Genomic DNA, 17,452 nt, shown 5'->3' on the forward strand with positions numbered 1-17,452 from the left:
CTAAAGACTTGTATCTGGTCCTGTAGTTTAACTATGCAAATTGTGAGTTTCTATAAAGCAATGGGGGTCTGCCTTTAGATTTAAAAGCCTGTTCATCTTAACCAACATCCCCTCCTGAGGACAGTTAGCAAGAGTTGTAAATGACCTCATAAAGTAACATTGCTATATACCACACAGCCATTGTTTTCACAGTGGCTTTTTTGCATCTGTCCTCAGCAGGAGACATTAGAACAGGAAAACCTAGGTTTCAACACAGCAGCATCCATTATTTTGTAGTAACTAAAACGTTACACTTAGTTCTTTATTGACTAAACAACAAATATAACAAGCAAAATATTTTAAAAAAATACAACTACATACTATTCTCAGGATAATCTTTTTAGTTTGAATACATTACATCTGTCCTTTATTTAGTGTTTAGTGGGCTACCATTATCACAGCTGATCAGAGAACTGCTAATCCTGAGTGGAAATAGGCATTAACCCAATCAGCAGAGCTAGCCTCATGACCCAGCTGTGCAATTAGCACTACTAATTGGGTTTGCGACTAGCGCTGCTAATTGGGTCAGCACCAGTTTCTACTCAGGTCCAGCAGTTCACAGTGGCTCATGTGTGTCACTTTCCCTATGTGTTTAATCCTTTTGCAGGGGTTGATAGTGATAAAAACAAAATGTATGCTTACCTGATATAAATGTATTTATTTCCGGATATTGTGAGTCCACGGCGGCCTCAATTACTGTTGGGAATATCACACCTGGCCAGAAGGAGGAGGCAAAGAGCACCACAGCCAAGCTGTTAAGTATCACTCCCCTTCCCACAAACCCCAGTCAATCGACCAAAGGTAAATGGAGAAAAAAGGAGTAACACAAGGTGTAGAGGTGCCTGAGGTTTAGTAAAAAAAACTGTCTTAAAATAAAAGCTTGGGGCCGTGGACTCAACATATCCGGAAAGAAAGAAATTTATCAGGTAAGAATACATTTTGTTTTCTTTCCTAAGATATAGTGTGTCCACAGCATCCTCAATTACTGTTGGGAACCAATACCCAAGCTAGAAGACACAGAGGACTAGGGAGGGACAAGACAGGTAGACCTAAACAGAAGGCACCACCGCTTGAGGAACCTTTCTCCCAAAAGAAGCCTCATACGAGGCAAAAGTATCAAATTTGGAAAATTAGAAAAAGTATGCAGAGAAGACCAAGTTGCCCCCTTGCAAATCTGTTCCACAGAAGCTTCATTTTTGAAAGCCCAAAAAGAAGAGACAGCCCTAGTAGAATGAGCTGTAATTCTCTCAGGAGGCTGCTGTCCAGCAGTCTCATAGGCCAAACAAATTATACTTCTCAACCAGAGAGAAAGAGAAGTAGCAGTAGTTTTCTGACCTTTACGTTTCCCAGAGAAACAAACAGGGCAGAAGACTGTTGGTAGAATTTCAGAGCATGCACAACGTCCAAGTTGTACAGCAAAGTTCCTTATGAGAAGAAGGATTAGGACATAGAGAAGGAACAACAATTTCCTGATTAATATTTCTATTCGTAACAACATTAGGAAGAAAACCAAACTTAGTACGAAGAACAGCCCTATCGGCATGAAAAATAAGGTAAGGCGAATCACACTGCAAAGCCGAGAGTTCCGAGACTCTCTGAGCAGAAGAAATAGCAATAAGAAACAAAATCTTCCAAGATAACAACTTAATATCTATGGAATGCATAGGCTCAAACGGAGCCTACTGCAAAACTCTAACAACAAGGTTAAGGCTCCAAGGAGGAGCAATGGACTTAAACACAGGCCTGATTCTGACCAAGACCAGACAAAAAGATTGCACATCTGGCACATCCGCCAGACGCTTATGTAGCAAAATAGATAAGGCAGAAATCTAAACCTTCAGGGTACTGACCAACAAACCCTTCTCCAGACCTTCCTGGAGAAAAGACAAAATACTAGGAATCCTGAACCTACTCCAAGAGTAGCCTTTGGATTCACACTAATAAAGATATTTACGACATATCTTATGGTAAATTTTCCTAGTAAAAGGCTTGCGAGCCTGAATTAAGGTCTCAATGACCGACTCAGGAAACCCACGCTTAGACAGAACTTCAGGGAAACGAGATTTGGATGAAGGAAGGGACCCTGAAGTAAAAGGTCCTCCCTCAGAGGTAGTCTCCAAGGTGGAAGAGACGACATTTCCACTAGGTCTGCATACCAGATCCTGCAAGGCCACGCAGGGGCTATTAGAATCATTGACGCTCTCTCCTGTTTGATACGAGCAATGACTCGTGGAAGGAGAGCGAACAGAGGAAACAGGTATGCCAGTCTGAAAACCCAAGGAACCGCCAGAGCATCTATCAGAGTGGCCTGTGGATCCCTTGACCTCGAACCGTACCTCGAGAGCTTGGCATTCTGCCGAGACGCCATCAGATCCACCTCCGGCACCACCCATCTGAGGGTCAAGCTGGAGAACACCTCCGGATGGAGCTCCCACTCCCCGGGATGAAAGATCTGTCTGCTAAGAAAATCCAGCAATTGTGAGCTTCCGCCCACTGAATAATCCGAGCCACATCTTTCATGGCTAAGAAACTCTGAGGTGGTTGATGTAAGCCACTGAGGTTAAGTTGTCTGACTGGAACCTGATAAACCGGGCTAAAGACAACTGAGGCCAAGCCATCAGATCATTGAAAATCCCTCTCAAGTTCAAGATGTTTATGGGGAGAGCAGACTCCTCCTGAGACGAGAGTCCCTGCGCCTTTAGCAATCCTAGACTGCTCCCCAGCCCAGCAGGCTGGCGCCTGTGGTCACAATCACCCAGGAAGGTTTCCGAAAGAATGTTCCCTGAGAGAGATGTTCTTGAGAAAGCCACCACGGGAGTCTCTTGTCGACTGATCTAGATATATCCTTTGAGACAGATCCGCATAGTCCCCGTTGCATTGCCTGAGCATGTATAACTGCAGAGCTCTCAAATGGAATCGAGCAAAGGGAATGATGTCCATGGAAGCAACCATCAGACCAATTACCTCCATACATGAGCCACTGATGGTCGAAAAGTAGACTGTAGAGAGAGGCAAGAGGAAAGAATTTTCATCGATAGGGAATCTATTATGGTCCCTAAGAAAACTACCCTTGTAGCTGGAACAAGGGAACTCTTTTCCAGATTCACTTTCCATCCATGGGAATGTAGAAAAGACAACAAGATCTCTGTGTGAAATTTTGCTTGTTAAAAAGATGGCACCTGAACCAGAATGTCATCCAGATAGGGCGCCACAGCAATTCCCTGAGACCGAATCACTGCCAAAAGAGCCCCAGAACCTTTGAGAAAATTCTGGGAGCTGTGGCAAGGCCAAATGAAAGAGCCACAAACTGAAAGTGTGTGTCCAGAAAGGCAAATTTTAGAAATTTGTGATGATCCCTGTGAATGGGAACATGAAGGTACAAATCCTTCAGGTATATGGTCGTCATGAACTGACCTTCCTGCACTAAAGGAAGAATAGAACATATAGTCTCCATCTTGAAGGATGGTACTCTGAGAAACTTGTTTTGACACTTTAAGTCTAGAATAGGTTGGAGATTGCCCTCTTTTTTGGGAACCACAAACAGATTGGAATAGAAACCTAAACCCTGTTCCTGTACTAGAACTGGGACTATCACTCCCAGGGAGGAAAGATCCTGTACACATTTCAAGAATGCCTCTATTTTTATCTGGTCTGCAGATAATCTTGAGGTTGAACCTGCCCCTCTTAAATTCTAATTTGTAACCCTGGGATACTATGTCCACAGCCCAAGGATTCGGGACATCTCATATCCATGCTTGAGAGAACTGAGAAAGTCTGCCCCCCACTTGATCCGATCCCAGATCGGGGACAAACCCTTCATGCTGATTTAGAGTCAGCTGCGGGTTTCTTTGATTGCTTCCCCTTGTTCCAAGACTGACTGGCTTTTCAAGAAGGCTTGAGCTGTTCCTGCTTGGAAGAGGAAGGAGAATACTTACCTCTGAAGTAACGAAAGGAACGGACATTACTCTGACACTCCTTTCAGTCTATTCTTCTTGTCTTGGGGAAGAAAAGATCCTTTTCCACCAATTATATCAGAAATAATCTCTGTGAGACCAGGTCCAAACAGGGTCTTACCCTTGTAAGGAATCGCTAGAAGCTTAGACTTAGCTGAAACATCGGCTGACCAAGATTTCAACCACAAAGCTCTGTGAGCCAGCACAGGGAAACTAGATATATTTGCTCCCAATTTGATAACCTGCATGGAAGCGTCAGAAATGAAGGAGTTGGCTAATTTAAGAGCCTTAATCCTATCCTGGATCTCCTCTAAGGGAGTCTCCGCTTGAAGAGACTCAGACAAGGCATAGAACCAATAGGCTGCTGCACTTGTCACAGTGGCAATACATACTGCAGGTTGCCATTGAAGACCTTGATGAACATACATTCTCTTCAAAAAGGCTTCCAACTTTTTGTCCATTGGATCCTTAAAGGAACAACTGTCCTTAATAGGAGTAGTAGTTCACTTAGCAAGAGTAGAAATGGCCCCTTCTACTTTAGGCACCGTCTGCCACGACTCCTTAATAGAGTCAGCAACAGAAAACATCTTCTTAAAGACAGTAGACAGGGAAAAAGGAATTCCTGTGCTATAATCTACGTGGCACGATCCGGCACAGGAAACACCTCCACAGAGGAAGGAACATCAATGTATTTATTAAGCTTGCTTGATTTCCTAGGGTTGACAGCGATAGGAGTATCTGAGTCGTCAAGAGTAGCCAAAACCTCCTTTAACAGTACACGGAGGTGTTCAAGCTTAAATCTGAAGGATACAACTTCAGCATCAGACGAAGGAACTAAACTGTCCGAGTTTGAGATTTCACCCTCAGAGGCTACCGATGTATCTTCCTCATCAGACATATGAGAAAGAGCAACAAGGCTAGCCTGCCCTGGAACAGAAACCTTACTATCTGAATCTCTAAATTTTCTCTTGAGCTTCCCTTATAGCATGGGAATAGCAGCCAATGCCGCAGATACCGCAGAAGATACCTGGGCAGCAATTTCTGCTTGCAAATATACTCCCCAAGGAGATTGAGAGGAACCACAGGGCACTGCATGTGATGCCAATGAGGCTTGGGACGTCTGAGGAGAAAACTGTGGCATTGCCTGATCAGCATCATCCTGAGAGACTGTTGGCTCTGAAAAAAAAGTCTGCCTTTATTCTTTAAAGTTCTATCTAAACATGAAGAACAAAAAGGCAAGGGCGACACAATTGGATTATCCTCACAAATTGGACACCTATCCATGGGAACAGTAACCTTTTCCATGATGCAGGATATAATTTTAAATAAAAATTAAAAAATTAATGTCCTATCTCTTTAAGAGACCGAAAAACTAAATAACCATCTCTCTAGAGAGGATGTTTCCCTAATAAAAAAGGACAAAAGGGCCGCCACAATAAATAAATATAATTTATTCAGACCCTATAAGCCCCTCTACACCTCAGCTCTGAAACTGAGGTGCCTACCTGCTCCTACGATGTAGAATGGAGCGTTAGTAATTTCCTTGAAGAATTTAGGCTTCTCCCTTTAACTATTTGTCCCACTACAAAAACCTGCTCTGCATCTGCTGTAGCGAATGGAACTCAAGGAAACACGTCACTGGTCTAAAGCTGCGTCTGTAGATTACGCTTCAGACCGGAAGAGAAGCCCCAGGGAAATTGAGTTGTTTCCTGTAGCACTATAAAAGCGCAACTGCCAAATATCGCATCATATGCAATCTTTTTAAAGTGAACCACACACAATAATATAATGCCAACAATAAGGGGTTAATTCTTCCTGTCATAACGGAAGATAGCCCCAGTCTCTGTCACACAGCATAGTGCCTGCCTCTGCCCAAAAAGATCCTGAGCTCAGGATACTGTCCCCAAAACGGTGCAGTCTTAATAAAGTGAGGGAATCCCTGTAATGGTTACCTCTCAGAAGACCCAAGGCACTTACCTGCACCTCTAGCTGTCCGGCAGAAAGACAGCTCTCACGGTATGAAAGGATGCCACTCCTTACAGTGACCGGTGGAAAAAAGAAAGAATCAGAGTAAACCTACTCTGGCTTTCTTTACCAGGGCAGCAACATGTTAGGAAAACGCAGCAAAGCCCACTTCACAAGTTCCTAACTGCTTAAAAGCCACCACTGCCCTACTGAAGAGACTAACGTGGAGTACGGCTAGACCCAATATTGACAAGAAAGGTCAGAGAAAACCTACTCTGGCTTTCAAAATAATAAAATCTTGATTCAAGTGAAATAAAGCCAATCTTCTTCAGACACTTAAACTTCACCTCCTCCTTGCACCGAAGGCAAAGAGAATGACTGGGGTTTGTGGGAAGGGGAGTGAAACTTAACAGCTTGGCTGTGGTGCTCCTTGCCTCCTCCTGCTGGCCAGGAGTGAAATTTCGAACAGTAATTGAGGATGCCCGGACTCACCATATCTTAGGAAAGAAAGTACATTTTTTCATTAATCACCCTTTAATATCCCCTTAATATTTCAAGGCAATACCAGCAAAAAGTATATGAAGATGATATATAGCTGAGAGAGGAAGGCAAAGCATGCTTGAAATGGCATATTTAGCAAACATTAGCTCTGCTTGACAGATATATGTAAGGCCTTTCTGTGGGCAGCAGTGAGCATTTGGTGGGATTGCTCTGAGTACTATATGGAGATAGCCTTGTTGTATGGGCCTTGAAACCATATGGAGACACGTTCCCAAGGATAATGTATAAATGTTTAATGCCACAGGTTATATATACCTTGTAAACAGGGGTTGGAGCTTGGTGTAACAAAAACCGTTTGGAATCATTTGCTAAAGGGACAGTGAACACAAAATTATCTATAGCTTTCAAGAACATGGTGCATTTAAACATATTAAACTTTTTTTTTTTTTTTAAATGCATGAAGTAAAATTTGTTTACATTTCTAATTTCAAAAACGTTAGGAATTACCATTACTTTAAACAATTTCCCCAAAAAATTACACAGGGGTATGAGACTCCAGTTTAGAAAGAGGGGAACCCCCTCTATTCCAATATGGGGTCTTAAACCCTTAGTAGGTGGCAGTCACCTATCTTATGTATTTACTATATAGGGCAGTGGCTCCCCTAAAGACAGCATACAATACATATGTATACCACTCACATTAAAGAGGTTATTACCCATTTTTTTTACTTTCAGGATAGAAGTAGAACATAACATTTTAAACAACTTTCTAATTTACTTCTATTATCAAATGTGCTTCATTCCTTTGATATCATTTGCTGAAAACATCTAGTCAGTAAATCACAAGAGACAAATGTGTGCAGACACCAATCAGCAGCTAGCTCCCACTAATGTAGGATATGCACATATTTTTGAACAATGAATATCCAAAAGAACAAAGTACATTTGAAAATAGAAGTGAATTTAAAAGTGTCTTAAAATGACATGCTCTATCTGAATCACGCAAGTTTAATTTTGACTTTTCTATCCTTTTAAACACCAGTGCATCAGTAGTGTACTTACTGCAAAACCCAAAAAGCATATAAAGGTTTGTCCTGATAATTCCCACTTTATAAACCTATATTAGCTTCAATTTTATTTAAAAAGTTTTTAACTTCACATGTTTTATAGTTAAAATACATTCAATACGTTCATATGGATCATACAAATTCTTTGAATACAAAGTCCCTTTCTGTTCTGTTCAGATAACCAGTAAGCACACCGCGGCTTGCAAAGGTGCATCTCCTTTCAATTGTCGCTTGCCGGCAGGAAGATTTTGGAATATTTACATCTGTAAAATGTCATATTACAGCTTTTATACATACAACCTAAAGGTAGTTTTTATATCATGCTTAATACTTTTTTTTTTTTTTTTTATTTATTAATGAAATTTGACAAAACAAACATAATTGAGACAATTGAAATCTTGTGACAGATATGCTTAATACTATATATATATTTTAAGTACCATCAGAAGCATATCACAGTACTGTAAAATTGCTGTTTGTTGGTCTGGCTGTTCACACTGTGCATACTGCACGAATAAATCTGTTGGAAACTTCTGGTTGGTGCTGCTTCTTCCTTGTGACTTTATATTGTGTGGAGCACAGTGCAGTATTCCTGAAGATTGCACACCTTGTTACTTTCAGGTGCTGGATATTTGGTTTGTTGTGTTACAGTACTGTAATCAGAGAGGTAATATTTGTTGTTTGACATTAAAGTGAAGCTAAACTTTGATGAATGAAAGCCCAGTTTTTAAAAAAAAACTATTAAAAACAGGGGCACTTTCATTCATCAAAGTTTAGAAAGCTGCCGTTTTGATTAAAATCTTACCTTTCTTCTTTTCACCGCCAGAGCAGCTTCCCCCACCCAGAGATCCTCTTTTCACACGTCAGCAATGACTAATCCGGCTTCCTCCAATCACGGCATGGGCTCAGGCAATGACTCCCCCTGGGGGGAAAGCCGTGATTTGAGGAAGCTGGATTAGTAATTGCTGACGTGTGAAGAGAAGATCACCGGGTGGGGGAAGCTGCCCCGACTGTGAAGAGGAGAGAGGTACGTTTTTAAACAAAACGGCTGCTTTCTAAACTTTGAAGAATGAAAGTGCCCCTGTTTTTAATAGTATTTTTAAAAATCGGGCTTTCATTCATTAAAGTTTACCTTCACTTTAATATAGACTATTATTTGCATTTTAAAACACAACAAAACAAACACATATCAAAGACAGAGGCAGATAAGAATGTGACTTAAAGGTCAGGGGAAAATAATTTGATCAATTTATTTTTTAAAAGAATATTAATTATAAAGTTCGGAATTCAGAATAAGTTTGTATTTTGGAACTTGTATCTGTATATAACAACACATATAATACATTTTGAGAGGGGCCTGGAACCTAACCTATTCACTTCCCATTGACTTACATTATATATATATAACTGGGTTTATTTTACATCAACTTTTTTTACAACTGTTCCTTCAGGAACTGAACCTCGGCATAAGCTGAGGGCTACCTCTACTTATATTTTATGTTGCAGTGGACGTTTTTGGTCACTTACTGCACAAATATCCAGCAGAGTTCTTTGCAGCTTAGCGCCTTACTTTAAAGTTAGGCACTTTATAGATGTGTTTCCTAGAGATTTAAAAAGGTAGTGAGGTAAATTCAGATTCCAAACGTAACAAAGGGAAGTGACCTGGTTTGAACTTCCTGTAAAGCCCTTCTGTGCGGTACACTATGAATGCCTGACTCTTTAAAGTGAAGGTAAACTTTGATGAATGAAAGCCCGGTTTTTTAAAAATACTATTAAAAACAGGGGCACTTTCATTCATCAAAGTTTAGAAAGCTGCCGTTTTGATTAAAATCTTACCTTTCTTCTTTCCACCGCCAGAGAAGCTTCCTCCACCCAGAGATCCTCTTTTCACACGTCATCAATGACTAATCCGGCTTCCTACAATCACGGCATGGGCTCAGGCAATGACTCCCCTGGGGGGAAAGCCGTGATTTGAGGAAGCTGGATTAGTCATTGCTGACGTGTGAAGAGAAGATCACCGGGTGGGGGAAGCTGCCCCGACTGTGAGGAGGAGAGAGGTACGTTTTTAAACAAAACGGCTGCTTTCTAAACTTTGAAGAATGAAAGTGCCCCTGTTTTTAATAGTATTTTTAAAAATCGGGCTTTCATTCATCAAAGTTTACCTTCACTTTAATATAGACTATTATTTGCATTTTAAAACACAACAAAACAAACACATATCAAAGACAGAGGCAGATAAGAATGTGACTTAAAGGTCAGGGGAAAATAATTTGATCAATTTATTTTTTAAAAGAATATTAATTATAAAGTTCGGAATTCAGAATAAGTTTGTATTTTGGAACTTGTATCTGTATATAACAACACATATAATACATTTTGAGAGGGGCCTGGAACCTAACCTATTCACTTCCCATTGACTTACATTATATATATATATATATATATATATATATATATATATATAACTGGGTTTATTTTACATCAACTTTTTTTACAACTGTTCCTTCAGGAACTGAACCTCGGCATAAGCTGAGGGCTACCTCTACTTATATTTTATGTTGCAGTGGACGTTTTTGGTCACTTACTGCACTAATATCCAGCAGAGTTCTTTGCAGCTTAGCGCCTTACTTTCCCTCATACATCACACTGGCTGACATATTCATAAAGTAATACCATCTTTAAAGTTAGGCACTTTATAGATGTGTTTCCTAGAGATTTAAAAAGGTAGTGAGGTAAATTCAGATTCCAAACGTAACAAAGGGAAGTGACCTGGTTTGAACTTCCTGTAAAGCCCTTCTGTGCGGTACACTATGAATGCCTGACTCTTTAAAGACTAATCCGGCTTCCTCCAATCACGGCTTTCCCCCCAGGGTAGTTATTGCCTGAGGCCATGCTGTGATTGGAGGAAGCTGGATTAGTCATTGATGACGTGTGAAGAGAGGATTTCCAGGAGGGGGAAGCTGCTCTGGCTGTGCAAAGAAGAGAGGTAAGTTTTTAATCAAAACGGCTGCTTTGTAAACTTTGATGAATGAAAGTGCCCCTGTTTTTAATAGTATTTTTTTAAAAACAGGCTTTCATTCATCAAAGTTTACCTTCACTTTAAGGGGTTATGTAATTTCAATAACTCCACTTCACAAATATAAATGTCATATCTTGCACCATATAGTAACATAACTACTACTACAGACAAAATGTGTCTAACCATACTCTTCTATTTTCCTTTACACCCAGAAACTTATTTTAGACCTAAGGAAGAGAACTATAATAGAACAGGTCTGCATTTCTCATTAATCTATGTTTTTAACTGTCTAGGGGTACTGTACCTTAGCTATGCACCTTCCTGGCTAGTCATATGATAACACTACAGTACAAAATGTTATACAGTAGATCCCCTATGTGAAGAACATTGGAATGAGAAATATTTACTGTAAATACACAGTTCAACACTTTATTAAATATAAATAATTGCATACATTAGATTTTTCATGTATTCAGCTATTTCACTACAAAGGGCTTCAATACACGTATCTATATGCACTTATCTATATGTCTAAATATGTATACATATAAATAAAAACTGAGGCTATAATTCGCACAGGCTCACCAAAATTGTACAATAGAAGATTGGAAAAACGTTGCCTGGTCTGATGAGTTTTGATTTCAGCTGCGACATTCAGATGGTTAGGTCAGAATTTGGCATAAACAACATGAAAGCATGGATCCATCCTGCCTTGTATCAACGGTTCAGGCTGGTGGTGGTGATGTAATGGTGTGGGGGATATTTTCTTGGCACACTTTGGGCGCCTTAGTACTAATTTAGCATCGTTTTAAACGCCACGGCCTACCTGAGTATTGTTGCTGACCATGCCCATCCCTTTATGACTACAGTGTACCCATCATCTGATGGCTACTTCCAGCAGGATAATTCGCCATGTCACAGAGCTCAAATCATCTCAAACTGGTTTCTTGAACATGACAATGAGTTCACTGTACTCCAATGGCCTCCACAGATCTCAATCCAATAGAGCATCTTTGGAATGTGGTGGAATGGGAGATTCGCATCATGGATGTGCAGCAGACAAATCTGCAGCAACTGCGTGATGTTATTATGTCAATATGGACCAAAATGTCTGAGGAATGTTTCCAACACCTTGCTAAATCTATGCCACGAAGAATTAAGGCAGTACTGAAGGCAAACCAGGGTCCAACCCAATACTAGCAAGGTGTACCTAATAAAGTGCCTGGTGAGTGTGTGTATGTATGTATGTATGTATGTATGTATCTCTATGTTTGCAGCCTTTTTTTTTCTAACACCTGAGACCTTACATATAGTCCTTATAACTTTTAAATATTTTTTATTAGATAGTGTTCGATAGCTTTTGATGCTTTTTGTGCCATTTTTTTGACTCGCATAACAGTTAACCAGAGTTCTGAAGTAACACTATACCAACGCACATTAAATTTGATTGCACTTAAGCAAACACCTTTTCCTTCAACCTGCAATACGCAAGCTACTTCCAACGAGTGCAAAGAGCCACTATAAACCCCTTATTACTTATGCACAACAGTTAACGCACCATTCGTAATCTAGCACGATATAAGGGTAACTGAGAATTAGTTTTTATCTAAATTTTACAACAAGCCATTATGTATTAACACCCCTTCAAATTAATAGATTCTATACGTATGTTTCAATAAAAATTATCAACTGAAAATTAGAAAACATTTTTATCAAGGGTGATGATAAAAATATATATGGAAGAGTCAGCACCCCTACTATATATGGAAGTCAGCACCCCTTCAATATATGGAAGAGTCAGCACCCCTACTATATATGAAAGAGTCAGCACCCCTACTATATATGAAAGAGTCAGCACCCCTACTATATATGAAAGAGTCAGCACCCCTACTATATATGGAAGTCAGCACCCCTTCAATATATGGAAGAGTCAGCACCCCTACTATATATGAAAGAGTCAGCACCCCTACTATATATGAAAGAGTCAGCACCCCTACTATATATGGAAGTCAGCACCCCTTCAATATATGGAAGAGTCAGCACCCCTACTATATATGGAAGAGTCAGCACCCCTACTATATATGAAAGAGTCAGCCCCCCTACTGTATATGGAAGAGTCAGCACCCCTACTATATATGAAAGAGTCAGCACCCCTACTATATATGGAAGTCAGCACCCCTTCAATATATGGAAGAGTCAGCACCCCTACTATCTATGGAAGAGTCAGCACCCCTACTATATATGGAAGAGTCAGCACCCCTACTATATATGGAAGAGTCAGCACCCCTACTATATATGAAAGAGTCAGCACCCCTACTATATATGGAAGAGTCAGCACCCCTAATATATATGGAGGAGTCAGCACCCCTACTATATATGGAGGAGTCAGCACCCCTACTATATATGAAAGAGTCAGCACCCCTACTATATATGGAAGAGTCAGCACCCCTACTATATATGGAAGAGTCAGCACCCCTACTATATATGAAAGAGTCAGCACCCCTACTATATATGAAAGAGTCAGCACCCCTACTATATATGGAAGAGTCAGCACCCCTACTATATATGGAGGAGTCAGCACCCCTACTATATATGGAGGAGTCAGCACCCCTACTATATATGAAATAGTCAGCACCCCTACTATATATGAAAGAGTCAGCACCCCTACTATATATGAAAGAGTCAGCACCCCTACTATATATGAAAGAGTAAGCACCCCTACTATATATGGAAGTCAGCACCCCTTCAATATATGGAAGAGTCAGCACCCCTACTATATATGGAAGAGTCAGCACCCCTACTATATATGAAAGAGTCAGCACCCCTACTATATATGGAAGAGTCAGCACCCTTAATATATATGGAGGAGTCAGCACCCCTACTATATATGGAGGAGTCAGCACCCCTACTATATATGGAGGAGTCAGCACCCCTACTATATATGGAAGAGTCAGCACCCCTACTATATATGAAAGAGTCAGCACCCCTACTATATATGGAAGTCAGCACCCCTTCTATATATGAAAGAGTCAGCACCCCTACTATATGCAAAAGAGTCAGCTCCCCTACTATATATGGAGGAGTCGGCACCCCTACTATATATGTGTCATGAGCGCTTCCGTTCATCGCCGTGTCGCCGCGGCTCCCGGAACTCCTCTGTGTCTCTGACGTCATGTTGCTTAGCAACATGACGCTTTCTCTCACACCCCTCTGATGACGGTTACGCTCCTGCCCTTTAAATCTCGGCGGGAGATCTGAATCTGGGCCCGTTTGTTTGTTTCCCTGGATTGTGAGTACCATATCAGTTTTATTCTTCTGTGTACCGACTTCTGCCTGCCTGACCAAGCCTCTTGCCTAATCCCTACTTGCTGATATTTGGACATTGACTTCTGCCTGCCTGACCTTGCCTGTAGCTATTACCCTTTTGCTGACACTTGGATGCCGACTTCTGCTTGCCTGACCCTGTCTTTTGCCTATACCTTTTGCTGATATTTGGATGCCGACTTCTGCCTGCCTGACCTTGCTTTGGCCTTTACCTTTAAACCTATTCTTTGTTAAACAAGACCTGCTTAAAGGGACATTTTACTTTTACAAGCTGCAAAAGAGAACTTTGCCTTTCTGTTTGTTATACACCTGCTTAAAAGGGACATTTACTTTTACAAGCTGCAAAAGAGAACTTTGCCTTTCTGTTTGTTATACACCTGCTTAAAAGGGACATTTACTTTTACAAGCTGCAAAAGAGAACTTTGCCTTTCTGTTTGTTATAAACCTGCTTAAAGGGACATTATACTTTTACAAGCTGCAAAAGAGAACTTTGCCTTTCTGTTTGTTATACACCTGCTTAAAAGGGACATTTACTTTTACAAGCTGCAAAAGAGAACTTTGCCTTTCTGTTTGTTATAAACCTGCTTAAAGGGACATTATACTTTTACAAGCTGCAAAAGAGAACTTTTCCTTTGTTTTACAAGCCTGCTAAAGAGGACCTTTTTCAGAAGCTTCAAAGTAAGAGCATTTCCTTTTTGTTCTTTGTACTACTTAAAGGGACGTTTTATCCTTTGTGGCTTTCCTGCATTCTGGAACAATATTCATTTTTGTTATCTTCTAATCTGCTTCCTGAGTGGGTCACGTCCTGGATATTTCTCAGTGTGCTAGCGTGTGCTTTCAATTCACGCTAGCAGTTGGGTTACATCCCGGATTGATTCCAGAGCGGCTGACATTACAAACGGGCCATAAAAATGGACCCCACTGAATTATCTATGGCCGTGGCTCACCAGGGACAGCTCTTGGGTTCTCATGCCACTCACTTGCAGTCTCTGGACACTAAACTTGATCAAATTACTGCTCTATTACAAAATTTGGTTGCTACCACACCTCCCAATCCTAATCCCAATCCAAATCCGATTGAGGCATTACCTCCTCCGATTCCTAACAATCAGTCTCAGGTACAACTAAGTCCCAGGATTCCTCTTCCGGATAAATATGATGGGAATCCTGAAGAATGTAGAGGCTTTTTGAATCAATGCCGTCTTCATTTCCGAAATAGCCCTACTCTCTTTGCTACTGCCTCTTCTAGAATCACGTTTCTTATTTCCTTAATGAAAGGAAAAGCCTTGGCTTGGGTGTCACCTTTGCTAGAAAAGAATGATCCTATACTGTTGGATGTTGATACATTTCTATCTACATTCTCAAACGTATTCGATAAACCTGGAAGGTCATCCGCTGCTGAAGCAACTCTCCTGGATTTACGTCAAGGAAATCAACCAGTCTCTCAATATGCAATTGAGTTCCGCACCCTTGCCTCTGAAACCACTTGGAATCAGGGAGCACTCAGAGCCGCTTTCCGTAAAGGACTTTCTGAGCGTCTCAAGGATGAATTGGTGTATCGTGAACTTCCAGAGTCCTTAGAAGCCTTAATAAATCTCTGTATCTGTCTCGACGCCAGGTTTCGTGAACGCCAACAAGAAAAGGATAGAACACAGAGGACTGCCACTCGAACTCCTTTTCGTTTAGCTCCTCGTTTTTCTAGTCCAGTCACTCCAGCCTCTCCTACTACTGATCAGGCTGAACCCATGGAAGTAGGAAGTATAAAATTAACTGAGACTGAACGCTTAAGAAGACGGACTCTTGGCTTATGTCTGTACTGTGGCCTTAAAGGACATTTATTAAGGGATTGTCCTACTAGGCCAGTAAAAGCCAGGGCTTAACTCTAGTCCAGGGAACTGAGTTAAGCCAAAATAGTGGTCATTCCCTATACAAGAAACTCTTTGTTCCAGTAACTCTTCTAATTGGACAAAAGAAGATCTATACCCAAGCCCTAATTGATTCTGGTGCTGGAGGTGTGTTCATTGACTCTACATTTGTTTCTACTCATTCTATACCCTTACTAAAGAAGGAGTATTCCATTTCAGTCTCTACGGTCAGTGGAGATCCTTTGGGTTCTGGATACATTCAGTTTTCTACTCAACCCTTAATCCTCACCGTAGGAATACTTCATTCTGAGACAATTTGTTTCGATGTCATTCCCACTCCGCAATTTCCCATTATCTTGGGATTACCCTGGCTCCAGATTCACAATCCCATTTTTTCTTGGACTTTCGGTGAACTCACTTCCTGGGGATCTACATGCCAGACTAAATGTCTTCAAGAGATTACTAAGTTACCACTCACTATTGCTCTCACAGTTGAAACTCCGGAATCCTTACCTATGCATTACCATGACTTTGTGGATGTCTTCTCCAAAAAAGAAGCGGAACGTCTTCCTCCTCATCGCCCTTTTGATTGTCCCATTGACCTCCTTCCTGGGGCTGCCTATCCTCGAGGCAAAACATATCCACTTTCTAAACCAGAAAACATGGCTCTGGAAGAATATATAAAAGACAATCTGGCTAGAGGATTTATTCGACCCTCCTCTTCCCCTGTAGGGGCTGGTTTCTTTTTTGTGGGAAAAAAGGATGGCGGATTAAGACCCTGTATTGATTATCGTGGATTGAATCAGATTACCATCAAGAACAGTTATCCTCTGCCCCTTATTCCTGAACTTTTTACTTATCTTCAGGGAGCCACCATTTTCACCAAACTCGACCTACGTGGTGCATACAACTTGATCCGTATACGCAAAGGAGATGAGTGGAAGACTGCCTTTAACACTCGATTTGGGCATTATGAATATTTGGTCATGCCCTTTGGGCTATGCAATGCTCCGGCGGTTTTCCAGCATTTTGTAAATGAGATCTTTCGTGATTTTTTGAATATTTTTGTTATCATATACCTGGACGACATCTTAATTTTTTCTCAGAACCACCAAGATCATGTGCACCACGTCAAGAAAGTACTTCAACGTCTAAGAGAATTCCATCTGTTTGCTAAACTGGAGAAATGTTCTTTCCATCAAAAAATCATACCCTTTCTGGGTTATGTAATATCGGCATCTGGATTCGAAATGGACCCTACTAAACTTTCTGCCATTTTGGATTGGCCTAGACCTGATTCTTTGAAGGCTTTACAACGTTTCCTAGGCTTCGCCAATTATTACAGAAAGTTCATCAAGAATTTTGCTACTATTACTTCTCCTCTTACTTCTCTCACAAGAAAAGGACAAAACTGTAAAGTATGGCCGTCTGAGGCTATAGAAGCTTTTGAATCTCTCAAAGAAGCTTTTTCCTCAGCTCCTATCCTTCGTCATCCAAATCCTGAGTTTCAATTTATTCTGGAGGTGGATGCTTCCTCTGTTGCTGCTGGAGCGGTTCTGTCTCAACGAATACCAGAGACTGGAAGGATTCATCCTGTTGCTTTTTTCTCTAAAAAATTCACTCCTTCCGAATTTAACTATGACGTAGGGAATAAAGAGTTGCTTGCCATCAAGATGGCATTGGATGAATGGAGACATTGGCTGGAAGGTACTTCTTTGC

At 40.9% G+C, this 17,452-nt stretch overlaps 1 protein-coding gene across 2 annotated transcripts in view; it reads right to left on the bottom strand.

Annotated features, from left to right (window-relative positions):
• Positions 1 to 17,452, bottom strand: part of ABR (ABR activator of RhoGEF and GTPase) — a 1,041,787-nt gene that overhangs the window by 834,404 nt on the left and 189,931 nt on the right. The gene's annotated exons all lie outside the window — the stretch shown is intronic.

Source organism: Bombina bombina, chromosome 3 (assembly GCF_027579735.1).
Source record: "Bombina bombina isolate aBomBom1 chromosome 3, aBomBom1.pri, whole genome shotgun sequence".
Classification (NCBI taxonomy): Eukaryota; Metazoa; Chordata; class Amphibia; order Anura; family Bombinatoridae; genus Bombina; species Bombina bombina.